The following is a 26,885-nucleotide window of genomic DNA, read 5'->3' as shown; positions in this document are numbered from 1 at the left end:
AAGACCCTTGTAATGAGTGAATGTGAGTGTCACAAAAATCCCAACACTAAAACACGTTAACGAATCTTAGTTCAGTGGAAACTTGAATGGACAGCAAAGACGTTGGGGTAAATGCAGAGGCTTAGATACCTAGAAACATTGGCGTAGCTGGCATTCCATCAGACGGGTGGTGGTGGTCGTGTGTGGGGGAGGGGGGCGGCTAGGGGTGGGAAGAAACTTGCACAAAACTAATGCACCAATTCTGTAATTAGTAAAATATACCATTCTCGAATGTATATATCCCTATGAACGAAGGAAAATAACAGTATAAGTAATTAGTAAACCTGTATTTGAAATTATAGTGCTCAATTTTCCATTAATTTTCATTTCAACTTTACTATATGCGAATGTATCAAATACTGTAATGGAAATGTCCTCACAACCTTACATTCAACTCTAGCCCCATTACTATTATCAAGTTTTATTAATTTTCAACTACAGTATAATACCCTTGTTAAGTAAATATATCAATATAGCGAATATCATCAATAACACAAAAACTTATGACCCTCCAAAATCTCAACCTATCCCATTCCCTCTTCTTCTTCTCCTCTCCCTGGAAATTAACTCGAAGCAGCATTAGCAAATTGCATTGCACTTATTCAAAAGTGTAACTATAGTTTTGATCATTTCGTACATAAGTTGATAACATTAAGTTGGAGCAAAATATCAAGAATAAAAAAGTCAATTGTGTTAAAATCCTATAATTATAGCAATGAATTTCTCAGCTCTATATAGTAAGTTGTAAAGGTAACAAGAACCAAAATAAAGTTGTTAGATATATAGTACAATTGCAAAAAAACAAAAATATTTCAAATACTTTCTCAGCTAAAACATTCCAATGGCATGTAAGTAGATCAAATAGAGAATATTAATACCATTAGAATGGTTCAGATCCGATCAAAATAATTAGCAGCAGCACGTGTCAATTGTGATAAAAAAAAAATGAGATCGCTAGGCCGAGAACATATGCTTTTGACCACTAGAAGGTTAAGTAAAGGTATAAAGGGACTTTCAACTAGGGGGGCCCCAAGCATCTGACTGGGAAGGCCAGGGCCCCTCCATAACAACCCCATGCCTAGAAACTGCCATTCGGTTCTACCATCTAGTCCCGCGTTGCAGAGATGGTTGGACGAGGGGAGACTCGTACCCGGACAAGATCTCTGCTCTTCACAGATCTATAATCACTCATATAAGTTCTTGGATGTCACTGGGCATAAAGCTGAATTCCATCCAACCCCTCTCTGGACAACGGGTCAGTTTAACATATGGCCAGTTTCGCACTCTCAGACCTGTCATCCACAAAGGGGGTGAAATGGAAATCTCTCTCAAACTCCCGAACATCCATGAACTTATATGAGTGACTGTACATCCTAGATTCTCAATAGGGCTATCTTACTCTTGGGTGGATAATGGGAACCTAATTCCTAGGGTACTTGGGACTTGATATTTGGACAGGTCAAAAATTGTGTTGAGACTTGTTTGTTTATCTTGCTGTAACATTATTTGTTTATCTTGCTGAACACTGTCTTATAATGCTAAACAGAGGAATCAAAGTTGCGTTACATACAGGTTTAGGTACCATTTGTTAGCAATTTCACTATTTTCCACCAACAAAATAAGATAAAATCGTTGTGATTCTGATTCTGGTTCTAGTTATCCATACAGAAATATTACCAAGCTGTTGACATCCCCTGCCGTTTTTTCTAGCGCATTGTAAGTTGAATTTTACAATATGTCGAAGTGGGTAGAAGTGCATCATGGGGCAATCCATCAGGGTCTGGAAAAGGAGAGAAGGCAAGAAACATTATCACACGCAATGCATTTTTTTTTTTTTTTCATATTTCGCGTAAGTAAGTGAGAGAAGCCTTGCAAAAATAAGCGGAAACTCGAAACAGAACACTGCAGTCATATTTCTTTACCATTCCTGTAAAACGCCACGATGCACTTTCCCCTAATAGTGTTGCTTTTTTTATGCAACCACCCGCTAATGGGACAGCAACTTGAAACGTTGTCTGTCCCGAACATGAAGGAAAATAAAAATGAGGGGAGACGGAGAAGCAGTTGGACCTAAAATGGAGGATATACTTCACATACAAAAGGGGTAATGTTACATAAACAGCCGGAGGGAGGGAGGGGGAGGATGAAAGGATGAGGAGGGCCTCTGCCATTCTGTCTGAGGAACAGTAACCAACACAGAACCTGAAGAAATGCTAAGACTTTGCCCACTGTAACAAAGAGTAAGTCGAACCAGAAAGGCTGCGAAGACACGAAGCAAACTGTCACTGATTCAATCTGGTCAAGGTGGAAAAGGCAAATGTCTCACATGTGAGAAACTACTCCTTACAAAAACTGTTCTAAACAATATAGAATTTTAGTAATTTGGATAAAGAAAAACCTTTCATAATCGATATCACAAGAAAAATAATGTATAGTTTAGAGCAATTTGAGAACGCAGACCGTTGACAGAGGAGGTTAGTTTATGCTGTCGTCAAATAAGATAAGGAAATAGGATGGAAGAACAGAGAAAGAAATAAATATGGTGTTTTAGAGGCTTTCAAGTTCTCCAAATAAAAAGCTTTCCATTAACGTACACTCTAAGATCAAAGACAATATAAAAAATAAGGGTAACTCGGACTGAACGTGGAATATGCACGACTGTAAGGTGAGTGGGGTGGCTGTGAATAATCTACATTAGCATTTAGATTATAACAGAATTTATAATGAGGACTGAAAAAGCTCGGTGACAAAGAGGAAGGAAAGAGAGAGTAAACACAAAAAGCTAAGAAATACAACTAAAAATACCCTATAAGCAGATGCTGCAGTGCCAGCAACCAAATATAAATAAATAAATAAATAAAAACTATACATGACTTTGTCTAAGAAAAGAGTAAAACCATAACCACGTAATTTGGTTAATACAAAAGCCTGATTCTCTTGAATACTAAAGTTAGTAAAAGATGAAATAGATAAATGGGTTCCCATAGACGTTATCTTAATTAGTAAGAGAGGAAACATCTGCTAAATAGATAATAAGGTTCTCCGTAAAAGTTGCCCTAGGAAGTTTTACTTGTAGTCTGGAAAAGTTAGAAAAAAAATTACTTAAGAAAATAAGAAATGAATTAAGATTGATGTGCTTCATTAATATCAGAAATTAAATTAAGAGGATACAATTTTGAAACGGATGAATTAGCAAATGTCTCCAAAACATTAATATATTCACAACACAAATATGCATTGCTTTTCTGTCGATGAATTTCAGAGAAAGGTATTTTCCATGACTTTGGAAAGCGACGAAACGGAAAAAACTATGAATATTTAATAGCTGAAACACCAAAGGAATACGAAAGACTATTTTCCCTGCCGTATCTTTGATAATAATAATAATAATAATAATAATAATAATAATAATAATAATAATAATAATAATAATAATAAAATAATAATAATAATAATAATAATGAAACATGCTCCCCAAAAACAAGAACACAAGGCATTTTCTGAAAAAAAAAATAAGACGAAACACTTTCTTGTAAACATGTTGGTCTTGAAGAGAGAGGCAATTACCGTCTCCTGAGAACTTTGCTAATTAAATTCAAAACTGATTTGACCTGAGGCTTTCCTTACAAGATCGAAATTGGCTTGCACATTAGAACGTCAGCAAGCTCTCGAAATACTTCAAACAACGAGCCTCTTTGATACTTATTCTTGCAGATGCCCCTTGTAAAGCATATTAGAGAAGATGCAATGAATGAATTAAAAAAAAACGCATTTATTGGATCGTATATGAGAGTACATAAAACGGATGGTGGTTTAGGAAAGAGGTCAGCCACAAGATAGTTGAAGGAAGTACGGTAGTAAAATCTCAGAAAAGGGTTTGGTGGTCAGAGGAATGTCTGTGGAAGCACGAGACAGAATGACCAAAGGGACTGTTGATTCTCTTTTATGAAAGTGAAGCGTGGGTGTTGAAACTGAATGAAAATAGCTACGTGTGGGATGTTGAAATGGATTTCTTTGCATTGCAAATAACGAGGAGGAGGAGGGAGAAGGGGAGGAGGATAGGAATGAAGGAGGAAGGAGGAAGGAGAGGAGGAGGAGGAGGAGGAGGAGAAGGGAGGATGGGAAGGAGAAGGAGAAGGAGAAGGAGGAGGAGAAGGAGAAGGAGAGGAGGAGGAAGGAGAAGGAGGAAGAAGGAGGAGGAAGGAGGAGGAGGAGGAAGGAGAGGAATTAGGAGAAGGAGAAGAGAAGGAGGAGGAGGAGGAGGAGGAGAGGAGAAGGAGGATGGGAAGGAGAAGGAGAAGGAGAAGGAGGAAGGAGAAGGAGGAGGAGGAGGAGAAGGAGGCTGGGAGGAGAAGGAGGAATGGGAAGGAGAAGGAGGAGGAAGGAGAGGAGGAGGAGGAGGGAAAGGAGGAAGGAGGAGGAGAGGAGGAGGAGGAGGAGAGGAAGGGAGAAGGAGAAGGAGAAGGGGAGGAGGGGAGGAGGAGAGGAGGATGAGGCGAAGGAGGATGGGAAGGGAAGGAGAATTATGTGGATGGGAAGGAGAAAGGCGAGGAGAAGAAGGAGAAGGAGAAGGAGAAGAAGAAGGAGAAGAAGGAGAAGGAGGATTGTAAGGGCGAGAAATGAAGGTGTATGAAGAACTGCTAAGGATTTTAGCAGCGTAGTTAAAATGGATCAATGTTCTGGTTTGCTTGGTTTGGTAACAGGCATTAGCTTGGTGAAAATATATTATTCGGAATGTATCATTCAGAACTTGTTTGAAGGCCTGAAAGAAGTGAGAGGAGACTGAACAAGAGCTAATTAGCAGACTTGGCGTTAGACTGGGATGCAATATGTAGAATGCACAAGAGACTGGGAAAAGTAAAGTTGAGGAGCATAATGAATGTCGAGTTGGCCAATGTACTGCTAATGGCCCCTCTGCTTAGTTGTACGAAGTGGTTAATATGAAGGATGTTTTGCTAAAAAGGTTCAACCTCGAAGAGGCACCTGAAAGGAGAAATATGGCAGTAATATATATATATATATATATATATATATATATATATATATATATATATATATATATGTATATGTATGTATATTATATATATATATATATATATATATTATATATATATAATGTGATGAAGTGCCAAGTATCTGATTACTACACTTACCATTCCTTAACTGTTACCTCACAACAGCCAGACACCTGAACCTTCATTACTAAACGACTGAATACTCTAAAGGTAACAGTGATCCTTAAACAACTTACCAGTATTGCATAAAATCAGACTAAGTTAATTAAAACAGGTGTGAGGTAATCTTGTAAGAAATTAAATTAATTAAAGGGCATCACTCCATCAACAACTTTAAAAGTCTAAGTATTTCCTTGATTTAAAAAGTCTAAGTACTTCCTTGGTTCTAACTCACTTCAAGTTTAATAATCATATAAATGAATGTATACAGGTGAAAAAAAAAACACTTATAAAAATTTTAAATACAAACATTTATTATTAAACTCAAAAATTTATAAGTGAAATTTACAATATCAGGGAAAATTACTGTTACTTGAAAACAAAGCAAATTTTAATTAATTCTTGAATTAATGAAGTAAAATTAAATCAAAATTAATTTATCACAAAATTCAAGAAAATTGATTCAATCAAAATTCAAACGTGTTAGGCAATAATTAAAATTTGAAAATTAATTCACAAGTGCTAAACAACAATGAAACTTGAAAAGAATTCTAAGTAAATGCAAATTAATTCGCAAGTGTTAAATTCAATTAAATGTGCAACGATTAATTAATGAAAACAACTAAGTTAATTAAATTGTGAATGCAAATGAAAACAGAGAAAAATGTGTAAAATACCAAAATTGCAAAAAGCACTAATCACACACTTCAATAAAAAAAATAAATGAATAAATGCACACATACAAAAATCACTTCAAATGAAACAAACAAAACATAAAAATTTGCAATGTGTAAAAATTTTAATTGTTTCACTCAAACCATTGTAACTATTAGTTGCAACTAATAAACTTTCGGTAATACACATTACCCTGGTACCAATTTCTTTCTGCTGCAGCTTGTTTCACAATTTCACCACACAATATTTCAAAATTAAAATGGTGCCATTACACACTTGTATAATGTTTGTTCAGATTCCACAAAAAGCACTAAATAAGACTAAATAACTCTAAGAAATCCAAAATCTAAAAGTTACGAGTGACTACTTTACGTTACGTTAATATGAACTCAAAAGTGGCGAGAGAGAGAGAGAGAGAGAGAGAGAGAGAGAGAGAGAGAGAGAGAGAGAGGGAAGATCTAAACGCCAGGAAATCAAAGTCGGTAATGAAATGCTCTCTTTCTCCCTGTATGGGCACTTCAAGAGACTGACGGGCTCAAAACGTTTTGGACACGTGAAAGATGGTGCAATCATCCTAGAAGCTTCTAATATGACGTAACTTCACAGAAAAATCATGAAATCTACATGTGTTTTCGGCAAAGACGTACGCGTATGAAACCAGTCTTGAGTAAGTAAGTATGATTGACATGTTATGAAAACAACACGGAGACTTCAAGGTCTTTAATCTCGAGGCGATGAAAAGTTGTGGAAACAATTCTATCTTGGAACGGACAAAGTTAAAATCTCTCTTTTCACATTCTACGTTTTGTACTTTTAAATCATGTTATGTGAAATCTGTACACACATTTTAAGATATCCTGTAACTCTAAACTAGCTAAGGAATCTGAAAAATTTTGCAAAACTCTGTATATAACATTTCATACAGTCTAGGAGAAGATATATGCATTATTGAAATACCAGCATATAATAATATATATATTGTTCAAGATTTTAAGCCAGAACCAAGGAAAGTGAAGATTTCTTATAACAAGATTCATTCATCCTTGTCTATTTGCAAGTTGCCCCGTTGAACTGAAAGCCTCTGTTCTCTAGAAAAGCTATCTTTGCTCCCATTGGCTGTCCTGAATTTACCCCCCACAGGGAAAATCCGGATTGGGGGCGGCGCTTACCGGGAGAAATTTTAAAAGGGGAGGGACCCGTTGGCTTGCCCTCAGAAGCACCTCAGATCTAGGAGAGGTCAGAAGCTCCTGTTACCTCGCCCTCCAGACACCACTTCACCCCTTTCTGCTCCCCCTGCCTCCTCTGGGGAAATCCCAAGTATTTTTATACTTCTATAGTGCACAGAAATATCAGCAGATAAGAAGACTACCAAGCCCAGGATTTCCAGGTACTGTGAGAGTAAATTCCATTTCAGTCAGGGAATTGTTTTGCCTTTTGTCTGTATTTCATTTCCATTCTTCCAAGGCGACTTTCCCCCTCCTTTGTTTAGCTTCTCACTCCCCCAATCTTGGTTCAATGCTGTGATTACTTCTTTGTGATACTAGTAAAAATACCCTAGTTAGTTCAAACAATGTAATAGTTCCTTCTGTAAACTCGCAGTCATTTCCCTCTGAGTGGTTTGTAAATTTTTTTTTTATTGAAAGCAAGTAGTGTACAACACTCGCCCACGTGTTCCCCTGCCTCAGTACTTATGCTAGGATACAATCTCTTTGCAGGCAAACACAGTGCCTGATTGTGGGAGACTTTGGGAACCCTTTGAATAAGCCTTGCATTTCAATAAACCATTTGCACAAAATTCTGAACTCCTTGTCTGGTTGCCCCAGCCATGTGTTTCTGGTGGATCGACAATCAACCACCTTATTAGTTCCTGGACCTATGTAAATTAATGTAAATATATTGCATTTCAAACTAAAGTCCAGCTTTTATGTAAATTCCTCCTTCCTCAGTAATATCGCCCTTCTGCCATAGTTTTTTTCTCTTTTCTTTGTTGTGATCTCTTGTTCCTCCATTCAAGGCCAATTGTTTTTAGGGTTAGATTACATTTTTCAGGAGTGAACGAGAAGTTCAGAACAATATATATATGTGTGTGTGTGTATTATATATATATATATATATATATATATATATATATAATATATATATATATATATATATATATATATATATATATATATATATATATATATATATATATATACTAGCTTTAAACAATATAAGCTGGTGACTATGAGTCTCTTCCAGCTCTTGCAAAATGTATCTGAATTCGACAGATACATGTTTGAACGGCAAGAGACTCAAATCGTTTTATGTGGCCAAGGACATCAACTTAGTCTCAGCCCAACACAAAGTGCAGCAAGTGCAGTTCTCCTCAAACGAAGTTGAGGTTTCTTAATTTCAGATTTAGGGCTTTGAAGTGACATATGTAATGAAAAAGTTTGCAGCAATTTAGAAGTTGAACGGTAAGTGTGGCTATTGAAAATACACACACACACACATACATATACTATATATGTGTGTGTTTGTTTGTTTGTTTGTACGGTGTTTTAACGTTGCATGGAACCAGTGGTTATTCAGCAACGGGACCAACGGCTTTACGTGACTTCCGAACCACGTCGAGAGTGAACTTTTATAACGAGAAATACACATCTCTCATACCTCAATGGAATACCCGAGAATCGAACTCGCGGCCACCGAGGTGGTACGCCAACACCATACCGACCACGCCACTGAGGCGCTGTGTGTTTGTGGGTATGTATGTTTGTGTGTGTGTATGATAGTACCAGCTGGGTAAAACCTACCAATTTCTAAGCATGCCTTTTCTCGACCCCACCAGATGCTGGTTCCAGTTCACAGCTGGGCGGACTATAGTGGGTAGTAAGCCTGGAGCAAACCAGTGACCAAGCAAACGTGAGCCGACATTTTTCACTCATTTGCTTTTCCCATAGACTCTCCTTCCCTAAGTTTGTTAGCGACCATAAAACTTTTGAAACTCACAAGGCTGGCGAATCAAAAAGTTCTTTAAAAAGCATTTTTACAGACCTCACAGAGGGGATGTTGTTACTTCTAAAACTCCATTTCTGACAGGCTGAACGGCCAGACGAGTGAACAGCTGATCGAGATATTTTTCTCCCTGCCAGCTTCTCACTGACGTACTGGTGTCCTGAGTATTACCGTGGTTAGTACTTTGGCTTTATTTTTGTTGTTCTTGTATCTTTTGTTAGTTGCTGTTGTTGGATGTCATTAAAATTTTCCATTTGATATCAGAAAGCAATGTGTATTCTGAGGACTTTTGTGCTCTGATTAGTGACTTTTGTCGAGCAACCCTGTAACAGCCTCCATGATTAAGATATTCCAATCTTGCCTCTTGGGTAATGGTTTTGGTTCTACCTCAAGTCATCGGTGGTGTGACTTCAGCGTGTTAGAAATGACATCTTTAAAACCTTACCACATTACACAAAGGCAGCGGCCACCTTTGGACAAAGGTCCGTGATGTCACAAAGCCGGCTTTATCTAAACCAGCAAACCAATCAGGCTCGTTTCATTTTGTTTTTTTCTTTCTGTGAAAGCGCTTTTATTCTTCATCGTCAGGAATGGCATCAGCTCGGTCACAAGAAGCGATAATTTTTGCAATTATTGTCTTTACTGCATCCGTTTTCTCCTTCGCTTCTCGGTAAATATGAAAACTTATGCGTATTCTCTTTTTCCTACGAGGATTTTTTCAAATGATGGCATTTTGTGTTTGCTTTCGAGTATCACTGAACATCAAAGGATTGACGTTGTAATTCTTGGTATAATGACAAAAGAATCTCGTCTCTAAAAGCTCCTTCATACTACGATAAAAGTCTTAAACCTGATCGATTTACCTCGTCACGTGCGGACCTTTGCCATGTCGATAATGGCAGGGATCTGGCTAAATCTAATATCCTTCTCAGAAGGCCTCCTTTCCATCTTGCATCTACCTCTGGGAACTTAATTTCTTATGTCCAGTTTCCTCGAAGCGCCGGAGGAGTGCGTTCGTCTGCCAGTCATCCGCCGCGGATAGTGTCCCCTTCCGGGATCGAATATAGAACGGAAAGTGTACCACGCGTACTTGCTCAGATGCAATAACCTCTCGGAAGATGGTGTGGCAGAAGAGGTCTTCTCTCGAATCTTAACGGACTATCCTGGCGAATAACAGCTTTTGATTTCTCACCAAACTTTCCTTTATTATTTTTCTGTATAGAAAACTATTGAGATGGTTTTTTTCGGCACTTTTTCTGTCCGCCCTCAGGCCTTAAAAACTATGGAGGCTAGATGGCTGCAAATATGGTATGCTGACCATCCAACCTCCAATCATCAGACATCCAAATATCATCCCTCTAGCTTCGGTAGTTTTTATTTTATTAAAGGTTAAAGTCAGCCATGATCGTGCCTCTGGCTACGCAACAACACAGGCCACCACGGACAGCCGAGAGTTTCATGGGCCGCGGATCATACAGCATTATACGGCGACAGCCGAGAGATAGCTCTAATTGCGGTGCCCTTGATCATAAGCTGTACAGAAAACTCGATTCGAAGAAACTTCAGCGCATTTTTTACTTGTTCTTTCTTGTCCTGGAAAGACACTTCTCTCCTGATCATATTATTATCATTATTATTGTTTTCCGCGTGGCAGACTCTTCATGTCACTGCACGTGCGTGTCACATTTTAGGATCATGGTTTGACATCAGTATTTGCCGTTAACCTTAAAGCCATCTAAATGTACGTTTGACGTTAAATGTGATGATCGAAATCACCATTAGCGAGGGAAGTAACTAAAGGAAAAGTTCTCTCTCTCTCTCTCTCTCTCTCTCTCTCTCTCTCTCTCTCTCTCTCTCTCACACACACACACACACATACACATACACACACACTCACACAATGCCGCTGACCTTTAATTTTGCGACGCCAATTTTACCTAATCCTCTAGCTACGAAAGGCTGAGACTTTCCTACAGTTAGTGGCTTTGACACGTTTCCCATCTTGCCAAAGGAGGTATTTAATCCTAATCCAAAAAGGTGCATCTTCAGGATTAACCTCCTCGATGTTAAGGTTAATCCCGAGAGTGGACATATTCGAGCGTACTGTCCAGCTATTTGCTTTCATTCACACGTGGTTTCGTTTTAAAGTAATATATGCCTTGTATATGCATGCTTCCGTTAACGTACCTATACCTACTAATTTACATCAGCAAGGTCCAAGTAGCATAATGTTTTGATCTCCGTGTTTTGCTTTTGTACCAAAGTATGGAGGGAGGTGACAGACAATCCTCTTATACTGTGACCCTTGGCGGTCACCTCCCTAAATTAATCATCCATACACGAGGAAATGGCAGCGCCGCTCAAAAATCTGCCAAATCCACCAAATTGTCACCCTTTTTTCTGAAAAGTTTGAACGAATTTAAGAAAATATGGCACAGTGTTAATCACCCTCGAATCTCAACCTTTCGTGGCCAGAGTTATAGACACCCAATCTTTTCCGCTTTTCTCTCTTTCGTTGATCTTCTTTAAGATTTTTATTGATTGATTGATTTTGAAATTTAGGTCTTGATGACCAAGCGCCGAAACCCATCAGGATTATACAGCGCCTTAAGATTTTTATTGAACTTGAGTTATTCTCAATTAAAATGTTGAAGAATGAAAAAGACAAAAAAGTTTCTTCAATGCAGCCTTGTCATCCTGAGTTGTCAGGTCATAATGCATGGCACATTTGAAACTGCTTGTGGTGGTGTTTAGATTCAGCTGAAAATTAGGGAACTGTACGGAAAGTAGAAGAATAATTGTTGCTTTGTATAATGGCAAAGGTGATCCTAGTGACTGTAAGAAATAAAAAGAAACAATATTATCTAGTATAACTGAAAGTAAGAGACAGCTTACCGATGGATTGACGGGGGATAGAACAGAAACAGTTTTAGACTGGGAAGACAGTGTTGGATAAAGTATATGAGAGAACGATGGGATTAAGATCAACAGTCTAACCCAGAGGTAGGAAGAAAATCACCAAAATTTTGTCCATTGCTAGACAGACAAATCAATCTCTTTCGTCTACAACAGGGGATAACTAAACGTTTCTCAGCTCCCCAATAGAGGAGTTCAAGAGGAAGTTCAAGTCACATGCATATCATAACTAAAGTTCGACAGATCTAAACTGATAGATTGTTTTCGTCTTTGGGTAAAAACCCTGTTGCCACATTTACCAGTATCCAGTTTTAAATACCTTACTTTATAACACATGAGTCAATAAATCGGTAGTTTAAAGTTTCTAGCATGTTTTGTTGGACTTAAGCGTTCACATATTGTGATTATAATTTTATTTTTAAATAAAATGAGAAATCGCATTTATAAACGTGACAGATGTTTCAAAAAACGTTGCCACTTTTCCTGTTACCTTTGACAGGTGATATGCAGGTGGGCCAAGCCTATTAAACCATGAAATTTAAAGGAATTATCTCTTAAGCTACCCTTTGTATAAGCCCCACCGGCCCGGTCTAGTGAGAACTCTAGCGCCAAAAAGAAATGACTTCTTGCTTTAACAATAGTCAGTAGGAAAATGAATTTACTCCTACAGAAAGCACGCTGGGAAACGGGCAAATGCAGTTAAGCATTCCGAAAACTTGCAAACAGGCGATGCAGCAAAAAGGATAGCTGTTATTAAAGTAAGATCATCTGACGACGAAGATTCTTCGTAATTTACATTTTGTATAGAATCATATTATTACAATTCTTGCGATAATTATTGTAAATAATTTTTTTTCTCCCAATAATGAGTTTATGTGCAACAACCTTATTAAAAGTAAAAATTGTTACACGCATTAGACCGTGAGTGAAAAGGAAATGAAATTCAAGTAAATCATAACTTGATGAATTAGAATGAGGGGGAAACCTAAAATGAAGAGCAATGAAATTCAAAATATTACAAACTTGTTTAGGAAATGGATAGTATGGCAGACGGAAAATTCAAATAATAAAAAAGAATAAATAGAAGTAATCTACTGGCAAGATTATAATAAAATGTCATAATACATACATACTGAATGGCAATTGGCGAATTTTATTACTTTTAATGAAAAACATCATCATATACAATATGTAATATAATAAGCAAAAGTATAAGTGTATTAGTCATAACAAATATAAAAAATAAATAGTCTTAAAAGTAATAACCAAATAGAATAGGGATCGAGTTTACGGATTAGGATTTATACGGTCAGTTTCATTAGGTACTGTCCCAAATATTGCCTCCCTGGGAGATGGGTGAGGACTCAAGAAGGGGATGATTTAAAGGTTAAGAGAGAACTGGCAACAGGGTTTTTCTCAAGGAAGTAAACAATCTATCAGTTTAAATCTGTCGGACTATAACACTAAAACTTTGAGAAAAGGGATAAACTTTAAAAGGACTGATTCCCTTCACCAACTCGATACCTGAAGGAAGCTGACCAAGTGAAATCTATGGTGCTAAATCTCTGTAAGCTTTCATTTCAGTATTTTTTCTTTAAGACGTTTTCAGATATCACTTGCCACCATTATCAAATGATTTCGTCCGGTTTAAGGTTGGGTTGTAGACCCTTCAATTATCACCCAACATCCAGCAGCCACTGTTAATTTAATACCATGATGATTCAATGTGAGATAATCAGCAAACCCTACCATTTCCCTCTTTTAATCTAAACTGTCCTTGAGACATCTACCCGAAGGTGGGGTCAGATGGTCTGACAGTCTGACTATATAAGCTAATTTAAAAATTTACAGTGGCTTGTTTATTGTCTAACAAGACACATATTGGAGTAAGGAAAAGAAAAATCTTTAGTATATTTTAGAAACTGCAGAAGATGGAAGAAAGGTGAGGATGTGGTACATTTTACAATAAAGGCCGAGTCTAAGTTGGTACTATGAATTCAGGAGGTCTGGTTGCTATGCTACCCTAAGGCTCATGACTGAAGAATATAAATTGATGAACTTGGGTTGTGAGCAAAACACCGGTCAAGGGCAACCAAAATTGTGGGATCCAGACGTAGATGACCTTATGGGTCTTAATTTAGCAAGTCTTAACTTAGTACTATCTCTGGCTGACATGTCCCTTCTAAGCCTGGCCACAGAAATGTACGAAGGTTTTGTGGGCTGTAGCTTTATTAAATCATCCAAACCAAGAGGGAAAGTTTACACGAGTTCCCCATATTATCAACACCACATTCATTGTCTCGTTAATTTGGTGTGATGGGATACTATAGGATTCTGTGAATACTCCTTTTCATTGCATCACCTCAAACAAACCCTCTCTAAGTGAAATTTAAAAAAAAAAAAATGTGCCAGATTTACTCTGTGCTGGGAAACATTTGTGTAACTGTTCTTAAAGCACCAGACTCCAACTTGAAGCTTGAAGTACATTAGATAACACAGTGATTTGGAGGCTTGTACCTTATTGCTGCAGAAAGGTAACTAAGCATCACTCAGCTTGTTGCATATTACCTTAAGAAATTTAACAAGCATCAGCCTAACTACACTAGTTGACTACTGTAAAAGACATTAGCTGTAGTTCTTTATGTCAAATTTTGCACGTATACGTATACACAAGGTAATAAATCCTTTATGTTCAAACTGACCATAATCCACCAGTATTATTTGAATGAATGCATACTGGTCTGTGGTAGGTCCTGAACTATGACTTCCCTTGTTGCATCCAGTATATTCCTAGAGATCAGTTACCAACTTATCGCCTACACAAAGGAAACATGAGTGGAGTCTTTACGTCAACCCCTTCAGTTCCTCAGGTTTTTCATCTTATTAAGAAGATAGCCTCCTTTCCATTGTTCTGAAAATCATTTCCTTGTTAGGAAGAGCTAGGGGACTGACAGCTACACTCAATAACCATGGGAACATTTCTCCTTGTCCTTCTTGCACTCGAGTATTATTTTAAATTTTTAAAAATTCACAAGCAGTAAGAGTTGTTAGCAAGTCCATCTGTAAATCTAATACTTTCATAGAACATATTACATAATTCCCTCTTTCCATCTTTATTGTATTGGAATTAAACTAGGACTTGACTATCCACAAGCACTCGACAACTGCCTATTCATGTAAATTTCTCCCTCTTTTTCTTTTTGTAGGCTCCTGTGTAACTGATGGTTTTGAGCTGACCTCACAGCAACTTGCTTAGTCATGAAAGGGATGTCATTTGGTGAGCAATTGCTGCCTCCCAAGGGTCACAAGTCACACCTCTGACCTGCTGACCCCTAATGGCTTGAGATATACGTGAAGGTCGACCACCTTTCGGATGTTTTACATGTCCTGGACACCGTCTCCATGCTGCATCCGTGACCCTAAACAAACTAATGCCCTTTATTTTTGCCCGTCTCCCTGTGCTATTGCCCGATATCAGGGGTGAGACTGCATCCACATTTCCAGCCAACAATGCACTAAGAGACTATGTAATCTTCACATATCTTGATGTCCTACTTCACTACTATATGATTAGACTGCTGCATTTGAGAAACACAATTATTTACGAAAGAATTCACAGAGCCATCAAATTTGGATCCTCGCCCGCTATACCTGACGTAGGGAACCAACGTAAGTAGCAAGAACTTGTTCAAAGAGTGGAAGTCGAACAGGGTCATTAAAGTTGAGCTACTGAGGCTGCAAGCAATTACTTTCCTTGGATAGTCGTTGTCACTATAATAAGACTACTGGTTTCACTTCAGAGTTCCTTTGCTAGCGTCGATGTTTTTTCTAAACTTTCAGTAAATTGGGAAAAAGTTATTTAATTTATTGATTTAATGGTTAACACATCAATGTCAAGCTTCTTATTGAGAAATTAATTTTTTGAAGGTTAAATACTCAATTCTTTATCAAAACCATAAGCCACTGTAGTAGAGCTACTGGTATTTAGCGGCATTCTTGACCCTTTATTTACATGTAAGGTCTGTCATATAATTAACGTTATGTATGAACTTTCACGGGTAAAACAGACATCCAAGAAATAATATGCCTCCCTGCGATGCACTCTAGGCTCACTTTGGATGCAATTGTGATGATTCAGAATATTGTTCATTGATATTGCTCAAGATGATATATGAACAGTGTTAGAGAGTGATTAGCAACATGATCCTTTCGCATAAAAACTATTATTCATTATGAACTGTGCTGATGTGATCTGGCTACAAAAACAATCAGAAAATGTTAATCAAGTACAAACATATGAACGCCAAGAGAAAATGTGCGATTTTTGTGACATACTTGGAAAACGAGGGAACTGGATGAATAATTATAGTTCAAGGTACTGCCTCGAAAATACAGATTTCATGCAACAACAAAATGCTGGCTTAGTAGAACTGGCAAAATTTATTCCATTGTATTCATAATCAATATGTGAGCTGTAATCTAATATAGTAAATTTTGCTCGGTTTTACTGTCCCTGATCTTTCATTTTTGAAGGCTTACGTATCAATCTTCATTCAATTTGCTTTTGCTTGTCATGATGGATTTTTCTTTAAATTTTTTATTCTATTATTGACTTTAGTTTTATTTTTATTTCATTTTGTATTATTCAAAATGTTCTCAAGTCATTGTATGAAACCATTTTTAATTTCTTTCGTGTTAAATTCGTTACATAAAGTATATTTTCGTTGTTCCTTAGGACTGCTTTCGTGCATGATTGGAAACGTTGTTATTGCATATAGTGAAGATACTGAGCAATGAATTTTGAGGACAGTTTTTATTAAAGTGATGGAATTCAGAAACAACACAAGAGTATGCAAACTTTAGTAAGTTACTAAGCTCAGGTTTTGACAATGACTGGTAAAAATAGATTCTGTGAAGAAGGTAAATGTAAACTTAATCTACACTCATCTACGTGACTGAGTAGCAAGATGCACTTCACTAATTCTGTCCACACGTTTTATACATAAAAGAAGCTGTGAGAGTCTTAAGATACAGGAACCAAAATAATAATCACAATATTATATGAAAAGTCACGTGTCAGTAAGTGACAAAACTGTAGTAAATATCAAGGTGTTATAGACGTATCAATTAGCAATCATGGTGGAGATGGGCTGATTACAATGCTAAGTGCAGGATGGAATATGAAATTTAGGCACTACGACCCATAGGGTCATTCAGCTTAATTTTGTAAGACTGAGTAGCAAGATGCACTTCACTTTTTGCTGTCCACACGTTTTATACATAAAAGAAGCTGTGAGAGTCTTAAGATACAGAAGCCAAAATAATAATCACAATATTATATGAAAAGTCACGTGTCAGTAAGTGACAAAACTGTAGTAAATATCAAGGTGTTATAGACGTATCAATTAGCAATCATGGTGGAGATGGGCTGATTACAATGCTAAGTGCAGGATGGAATATGAAATTTAGGCACAAAACTAATCACTACGACCCACAGGGTCATTCAGCTTAATTTTGTAAGCTTAGAGCCTGGATTCGACAGGAAAAAGTAGAGCAGTGTAAATCAACCTACATCTTTGTTGATAGCTGAAAGGATAAGACCCGTTCTCCTCTCTAGAAACCTTAAAGGTTCACTTATTATATGTCTTTCTATGGAGTCACACCCCCCCAAAAAAAATATATGACGTTCGACTTCTGGGGTACTGTAGGAGGATGGGCACCAAAACCACATGGTAATACTATTATATATATATTATATATATATATATATCATATATATATACATACACATATGTATACACACATTATATATATATATACTATATATATATATATATATATATATATATATATATATATATAATATAGAGATAATATATATATATATAATATATATATATATAGATGAATAAGAGAGATAAAGAGAAAGTTTGACAGACAATTACAGGAAACGCCAAAGTTCCAATTAGCTTTGGGAAGGCATATCTTCGCTGCCACGCATAGAATCTAAAGGAGATTCCCCTAATCTCACCTGTCAGACACTGATTGGGAGGCGAGAGCCGATATTGACAACAAATTGAAGCGGGGAAGGAAAAAAAAAAAAGTGTTGAAACGGAGAGGATGGAGCCAAAAAAGAATTATAACGGAGGAAAACTTGAATGTGATTACAAAAGAAGTAAGGATACAAAGTAATTACGAAAGAGATTTGGTACATGCACGCATATAAAAGTACAGGAAGATATGGAATGTGATAAGAAGTAATACTGCATTACTGGTCATATTATTCAGAGAATTCCGTCACAGCTAATCAAGCGCTCATCAAGGGAAAATAACTTCGCATATTTCAGGTAAACAGCAAACAACCTTGAGGTAGAGATCTCGAATGAATGAACCATTTGTCCCCTCTAATGAATTAAACGATAACGAAATCCTAGATATTAGTAAAACACTTATCAATTCCAAGCTAATCAAGGAAAGTACATAAATATCAGACCGTCCTCTTCCAAAACGGACTGAGGAATGTGAGGCTATTCCGAAAAGGAAGTGGGCCATGAACGTCACTTCTCATATGGCGCAGAACAGGAGTCTATGAAATCAACATCCTTCACTTCTGTCACCTGGAGCCTAATCTGGCCAGGACTCGTGGAGGAACTGTCACATTTTCCCCGGAAGTAGTGACTATTGATTCCCCACTCGAAATGAAGTTGCCTCCTCCAACTTCTCAGAAATGGCAGAAAACGAGGGAGGAGAAGATAACGATGATGATGAGGATGGGAAAATGGGGGGTGGGAGGGGGGAAGGGGTGATGGAGCAGCAGCCCCGAACGAAGGGGGGAAAAGACGGCGAAATCGGAAAATCACATCACAATTTACCAAAGACTAAAAAATGAACAAGAGTAAAGGGAGGAGTAAGCACAAGAGATGAACGGGGAAAACATCACCATCTTCTTCAAACTGACCAGTAGGTGCATGGAAATCAAGAGTGGAAATAAAGTAAAATAAGGAAGTAAGTCCTTGAACAGGGCTTTCATCAGATTATCCCGTTCTGTAGTGTGAGCTGGATGTCACAGGAAGTCGACTAAGCCCCAGCCATTCCGAGAAAAAGAGGTTTTCAGCTACTTTTCCAGCAGAAGTATAACATTTTTTCCTTCAGAGGATTAATCAAAATGTCAAGCAGTCTTTATACATTCCTAAGAAACCGTACCATCAGGGTTGCCTTTTTGAGGAATTTTGTCTACAAGTGTGGCTTTCTGGTGACCTCTGGCAACCCTCCGTGGCTTTTCCGACCACAGGCCATGGCACTGAGGAATGAAATTCTTCACTTTGCCTTTTTATGTTTTATTATGAAAATAAAGTTATAAAACATATCCTGCTTATTTATAGAAATGAATTTATTGAAATCCTTTATTTTTCTTTGTCAAAAATACTTAATGTTAAGAAGTGACGTGTTGTTTTTTCACGTCACGGCAAATGATTCTACATCGGAAAATACGCATTCTAACCATTAACTCATAAATAACGTTAAAAAAAATCAGAACTGCTTATGGTAACACTGCTAAAAGCCAATGTTGTGAAGAAAAAACGGCATCGCTGTGTACCATCATCGTCGTAGCCTTCAAAGCCTTTGCTGGGCTTTTTACCGTCTACAAATCTCCCCTCCTCTTCAGTTTCCCTTCTCAGTATTCATTCAAGTAAGTCTGGGTCGTCCACCTTCGCTGGTACCATCTGACACTACCACATACTATACTTATATTCTCCCAGAGGATGTGTGAAGGGAATGTCCAAGCCCTCTCAACTTACCTTCCATTAATATTCATAATACATTTTAACACTTCCTTACCATTCCTAATTCTATTCTTCCAGCTTAAACTTAAATATTCCTCTTTATTCTCAAATCTACAAAATCTTTAAGATTTAATTAACTATCATACCATCACACATGTCCGTGCAGCAATACAGATCATACTAGATTCAAGTATAATCTAACTTTATTATACAATTTCAGTCTATTTGATTTTCAAATCTTATTCAGCCTGCCCAATCTCCTGACTGCAGTTTTTAACGAAATTCCAACTGAATCGATGCTGGATTACATATTATTCCTAATTAATTAAAGAAACGGGTCTTATTAACCTTTTCTCCATCTAAATTATTTCAGTCCTCTTACATACCTACTCTGGCTTCATTACTTCGGATTTTAATATATATATATATATATATATATATATATATAGTATATATATATATATATATATATATATATGTATATAAAAACTTGGTATACACATACATAGCTTGCTTTTGGCTGCTGAACCGCAGACTGAATATGTGCAAACAGCGCCAAAGACGTCATTGGGTACACCCAGTTTTACATGATAGACATACCTTTGGTTTATTTGTAACACTGTACCCATCTTTAAGAGAACATGAAGAAAAATATTTTTTATTATTTTAGAATGTCTATGAAATCTTTCGATGATCTGTTAGACCCAATCAAGATAAACATATCGAAGATGAGGGAACCCAGCTGCCCAAAACAAAAACTTGTCATAACTTTAAGGTGAATCCTTTATTATAATCAGTTTTGTTGAAGGAAATATGTTCTATATATAAATCAAACGACTATTTCCCTGGAAAAAAATGCCATGCATTTATTCATTCTATTTCCTTGTAACATGCCGTGTTTTTTTAGTTTTTAGGAGTCAAACATATCAATATATTCTGACTGTGTATCAGAAACTTGGCTAACAGAGTCTGGGGAAGGAATATTTGGATGGACTGTTGGTGGTGGTGTCGGTGTGTTGCTATAGTGTGAGGTGCTTGCATATGGTTGCATATTCAGGTGTGCATGGTGAACTGATTGAGTGTCAGAAACTGTTTGTGGCAGCCGGTGACGAAGTTGTCTGATGTGCACTGACATGAGGTGAGTGTGGTTGAGTAGTCTGTCCTGGATAATGTTGGTATGGTTGACTATATGGGAGTGGATGAGGGTGGCTGAATGGAGTGGTATGTTCCTAATGTGAGAGCACAATGAAGTACATTTAGCAGCTCAATTTTGGTCAGTAAGCGGTGTTATTTTCTGGCACTTTTTCAGTTCTTTATAAAATGACAAGCAAAACAGTTTATCTTCTTCTGTAGCTGTGCTTCTGTTTGTCTTGCTCCTAAACTCTTTTCTAAAATATCAACAACATACTGATCACTAAGATTCTGCTTCGGTTTCTTCTTAGCTGGTGTGACTCCCGTGTTACGATATTCCTCTGTTAAGTCAATGTCATCATCATCTACTTCTACTCCACCCACATCAATGATGCTGGTAGTTTCTTTGTTAGAGATGGAACTTTCCAAAATTTGTAATCTCCCGAAATAGATGTATGTGTTGCTTCTTGCCTTTGATCCACACAGTAGATTTTTCTGTTTCCTTAATTCCCTTGCATAGTTATCCCAGGACATGGTGACCAGGGTTGCTATGGTAATGCACAATCTCTTTTTCTCATTGGCTGACACATAGCCAATGATGGCACCAGCTGTCGTCTAAAAGCATGGTTCACTGCTGTGTGTGAACGATGTCATTCACTTGTATGTATCTCGACATGCCTGGCAACTGCACACTGGTGAGGGGAATCTCTCTCCCATGACGTATTGGAAACCCCGCAGTACGCCGTGGTTACATGTGGACGATTCCATAAGCTAACATTGAACAATCGACAATGCATTTCTCACTTTGCAGTTAAAAATGCCCTGTGTGAACCTACCCTAAAGGAATTAAAAGCAATGAGACTGGTCAGCTGCCGGAGGCTGAGGAGAAGTATCCTCGACGGGTAGCTTCGTGAGGAAGACTCAAATCTTGCTTTGGCACTGGCACGGAGGCCATTTCTGGCAGAGTGAGAAGACTTGAACATAGCTCAATGTCTAGGGGGACAGAGCATGGCACTGCCTGGTACCTTCAAGCAGCACTGGCTGTGTAGAGGCAGGTCTCTAAGGACTGTAGAATTGGTTTGGAACTAGACAAGGGCGGGGGCCTTGATACTGTCCAAAAGTAGGAGGAGGCTTAACATCCTGTCCTAACAAGATGTCATAGTTTCTGTGAATATAGGTAGCTACTGTCAAAGTACATATTTTAGAACAGTGAGGTCATTTGATTCTCAACTGGACGGTAGGAAAGACCATTTTAACATGGTTGAGGCTCTCAATTGTGATTAACTTATGCCTCTCAACCCAAGCTCCATGAGGAATTTTATCCTCCTGAATTATGGATAGCTGCACACCAGTCGTCGAATCTTCGGACTTTGTGGGCAGGATAACAACCTCCTGGAGGTGCAACGAAGATAGGGCCTTGAGCTGCAGGGCCTAGCGTCGACAGACTCATCACTGCCATTGCAATGGAAGTAGCAGCAGCTTTCCTGGGGCAATGAGCCCATGAAGAAGTGTGCTCATGCACTACACATGCATCACAGTAGCTTTTGCTGAAAACTCTCCTTAACCTGTTCTTTCTATTCCAATGGTTGTTATTCTTATTTTTCTGTGGTGCCCATTCTGTGGTATAGCAGGAGCCTACTGTGGAGGTTTTGCATTAGAGTGACACTGCTCTGTGCTGTGCCCTGGTCTGTGACAGTGTCCACACAAGGGCTTCCGTGGTGGATTATTTGAACATTGGGTAAACCGAGAGGTGGCTGCAGGGGAGAGAGGGAGAGCACAGCTACTCCTCTTCTTCAGCGAACTCTGCCGTAGTTGGTGGGTGTTGTAGGCATCAGCCCTCCTACTGCACTCCAAAATGGTTTTAGGCCTAAGGCCTCCTTATCCACCAAGTCCTCCAGTTGAAAAATTTCTAAGACCTCAACGGATGTTGCTTAGGAGGCCTTCGTCCACCTCTGGAGGGCTGGCATCTTCTTGGCCACCCACTCCGTCCATTTTTGGTTAGCCTCCTTTGGTATGCTCCTCCACATCTGCCTCCACTGGTCTGGGGCTAGCTCGTAAGCCCCAAGGATTGCCTCTCCGACAAGGGCAAGATCTTGTCGCTCGTCAAGGGGGAGAGCTTGGAATGCAGTTCGCCCTTTGTCAGCAAGATGCCTACTCAGGAAGAATGAAATTCCCAATCACCTGCTCGACATGATCAAGGCAGGTTTTCAAGCTCGCTATTGTCCCAAGCCCTAATGAGGGTTCCCATGCTGTGGAGGTGAGAATGTGAGGGAGGGGGCGTCACACTCGGGGGTGCTTGGGTGGCACTCTGGACTACCATACCCAGCAGATGTGCTCTGTCTGCGGCTGCTCTTCTCTCTTGGGTTTCTCTCTCTCTCTCCTTCTGCAACTTCTCTTTTCTTCTGGGCTTCTCTCTCTGCAGTTTATCTTTCCTTCTGGGCTTCCCTTTCAGCAGCTTCTCTCTTCTATTGGGCTTCCCTTTCAGCAGCTTCTCTCTTTCTCTTGGGCTTCCCTTTCAGCATCTTCTTTCTTCTCTCAGTTTCCCTTTCATCAGATTCTCTTCTCTCTTGGGCAGCTTCCTTCATCTTTTCGCTCACCCATTTGATTAGTTTTGTGTTCTCCAACCCCAATTCCTTTCCAGCTGCGGTGAAGGTCCTAACCTCATCCAGCGCTGCATTGCTGGCCATTTTGACCGGAGTAAATGCTGGCAGCACTAGTCTGAAAAGTTAGGTATAAGCTAAGCCGCATATGCTGAAAGTATAGGTGGTTTCCCGAAATGGGAATTCAGGCACCAAGAAAGAGTAGATTTATCTTAGAAATCGTGAGTTAAATGCAGCAGAAAGGCAGAAAAACGTCGCCAGTCGTGGAAGTACACTGGAAAATATGTGCATTCCCAAGTTAGGAATTTAGATATCTAAAAGACTGAAATTGATCACATTGCCAATTGCGGGCGTATATTGGAAATATGTGGATTCAAGAGGTGAAATTCAGATGTTCATAAGACTTAAATTGATCACAGGGATTGTAACTTAAATGCAGCAGAGAGGCGGAATAAACCGTCGTTATTTGTAGGTGTATAGTGGAAAATATGTGGATTCTCAAGGTGAGAATTCAGAGGTCCATAACACTTAAATTTATCAAAGGAATTCTTAATTGTGACAAAAAGGCGGAATGGATGTTGCCAATCGCGGGCACATGCACAGTCGTATACCTGAAGGGGAAATCTTACATTGTTCAGAAGGAAATGGTAGTCAAATACTGGTGTTCGGGCTCCAAGCAATGCAGATTACTCGGTTAAATTATCGAGGAACCAGAAAAATATAAGAAAATGGAAGTCCTGGTATGGGACTGCACGCATTCAGATTTTAGGCTTAGAAGGTTAAGAAGTGATAGGCTTGCGGAGTGTCGATATACAATACAAATACATGGGAAAATTACCAAATAAAATTTTACTCAGCCATCCAGTGTTCATTCACAATGATAATGTGGGTACAAAATATGCTAATAAATACAACAAGGTCTCACACCCTTCGGCATTACTGAGCCCTCATTCCACACATTACCATATGGGAAAATTTGGCCACTGGCAACCCAAATGTTTACCTCGACACCTAAGCACAAGAGGGTTTTACCTGCGGATTGTAGATGAGGAAAGAGGGAGGGGCAACTTTCTTCTTAACTCACGTGATTGCAACTTACATCTCTAGTAAAGAAGTTATGAAATTACTTATGATTTGCTTGAACAGAAATGGATATGTTATCCTAACTTTTACCTTTGTTACATTGAAAGGGGGAATATCGGGAATATTTTCAATGCCACGTTGCTGGAGCTTCGGTTAGAAGAATCCTCACATAAAAGATATTATTTTTCCTATCATTGCCTATCGCACACAATCAGCACTCTGAGACTCACTTGCTAAAATAAAACCATGCAAAGTGGTATTTGTGGCTCACTAAAATAAACAACGCAGAGTGGTCTTTACCCCTAACTAATATGTCATCTCTTTCGACACGAGATTTTGACGATTCCTTTGTTTCACAGAAAACCTGGCAATACTTCATGGTAAATTATAACACTACCTAGCTACCTCGTGCTTTCATGCATAGCGCGCGCACACACACACACACACACAAAAACTAAAGCTAGTGATTGAAAAACCTCTCACAGCATTCACACTTCTAATTTTTCCGTATCACTACTCTAACGAGAGTCAAATATTTTACCCTAACAACAAATACCTAATATACACATTGAACTCTTACCTGTTGAGGAAGTTGGATCTTGTTGTGTGCTCTTTCGGGATTTTTCTGCGCTCTGGATTTCGGTTCTTTTAGCTCTTGTGATATCAGTTCTTAGCAATCGTCGTTATTGTAAAGAATTTCGCACGATTCTAACACAGTACACTGTTATGTTTGTGGTTCCTTTCAAGAGCAACGGATCTGAGTTGCAGTAATTTAAAGCCAAGAAGGAATTAAGGAACCATAACACAAATGGAAATATTAAAAGATTACGGCTTAGGACCGACCGCCGGTTTCAGAGTGAAGGAAGTTAGGTAAACTTAGAGGTCTAATGTGCTTACATATATTTCATTACTCTGATAGAACTAAAGGCGGTGAGAACTGCTCTGTGTTGTAGACTGGAGTAGAAGACTGGAATACTTGGTCCAGATGGAAATAAAATAGTGGAGATATGATGAATACCTGAATCACGTGTTACAAGAATCCACTTCCCACAACGAGGCACATGGTAGGGTATCTGTAAACTGATGTTATGACGACATCAATATGGAGATCGGAAAATGCTTTGAAGACTAAACACGATCCCTTTAGCGGGACTTATGTTAATGACTAATCACAAGGGTGTAGGACAATGGCTTACACAAGTTGAATGTAACATCCTGGCACTATAGCAAAACAAATCACTGCGGGACACTTAATGATTCAAAAACACCATGGGAGGACACTCACAGCATCACCACACTCAAAGGGGGTAGCAGGTTACACAGTACAATGGCTGGGAGTGATGCTTGGGGAGTGACTAAGTACCATACATTGCTTGTAGCAATGGAAGTAAAAGAATCAGAAAATGTAAAAAGGAGAGATTGCCTTACCATGAACTTTGCACTGTACCTGATAGCTTAAGCTCGTTCATCTTCAATGATGGAGTTGGTAGCGGGAACACCATGGAAAGATTCAATCAACACGTGGAGCAATCTCAAGGAGACATGGAAAAGGGAGGGGAGGTGGGATCGCTAGGCTCAGGTCACTTGAGTCAGACTTGACCGTTCTCTGGATTGGGAGCCGACCGTCTAAGAAGAATCTTGTTGTTGCTTTACATTAAGCTGGTCTTATGCCAGCACAGGCTCTTGCTCACAGGACAGCCTATAGGACAGAATAATATTCTGCCATGAGCAATTTTATCATCTTCCACCCCTGCTTCCGATCTATCTGGTAGATGGCAGATGTTCCGTCTCCTTGTGGCTTTTTTCAAATTTTGCGTGCCTCACAAGAGGTTGGTACAGCTGGTTTAATCCTTGGGAGTTGCTTAATCAGCTTGGTAATCTGTTGAAGAAAATGGTCGGCAGCAGTGTTTGTGAAAGAAAAAGCTGAGTCACAGATCTTTCATAGAGGTAGTGGCAGAATCATAAAGTGGCCACTGTTTTATGGATTTAAATAAATATCCTATGTTATTTTGACGAGGGGTTATTCATATATATATATATATATATATATATATATATATATATATATATATATATATATATATATATATACATATATATATCATAATTTAATATATATGATTAACAGATTAGCCCTTTGAATATGGCTGTGACGTATACGGTACGTTTACTAATTAAAGCAGCCCTGAATACAGTTGTATCGTATATGGTCACTGGTAATTTTCTTTTATGTTGAAGATTGATGATAGAAATACTGGCCTCTTTTTTCTTGATATGGTTACGATCTGCCAGTTGTCATACAGTAAAATCATATAAATGCACGTATTTCCCTAAAATTCATTAGTTTTCATCAATATATCATAGGAGGAGTCAGGTGTACGACATCCTCGAGCTGACCGCCAGAAGATCGAGAGAAGAGCTCTGGATGAGGATAATTATTTTGTAGACTTTCTCAGTTAATTTTCTAGATATGAAAATGAATG

At 38.4% G+C, this 26,885-nt stretch overlaps 1 long non-coding RNA gene across 1 annotated transcript in view; it reads right to left on the bottom strand.

The window, feature by feature from the left end:
• Window positions 1-295: 295 nt before the first annotated feature.
• The window catches only part of LOC135207110 (uncharacterized), an 81,494-nt gene continuing 54,904 nt past the window's right edge, over window positions 296-26,885 (bottom strand). The window contains exon 4 of the long non-coding RNA XR_010312880.1: window positions 296-1,819. This is a non-coding gene — a long non-coding RNA (uncharacterized LOC135207110). The remainder of the gene's footprint in view (window positions 1,820-26,885) is intronic.

The sequence above is a fragment of the Macrobrachium nipponense genome, chromosome 32, assembly GCF_015104395.2.
Source record: "Macrobrachium nipponense isolate FS-2020 chromosome 32, ASM1510439v2, whole genome shotgun sequence".
Taxonomy (NCBI): Eukaryota; Metazoa; Arthropoda; class Malacostraca; order Decapoda; family Palaemonidae; genus Macrobrachium; species Macrobrachium nipponense.
Note: the sequence above shows the minus strand (reverse complement) of the source record. Positions and strands in the feature narration are given on the sequence as shown.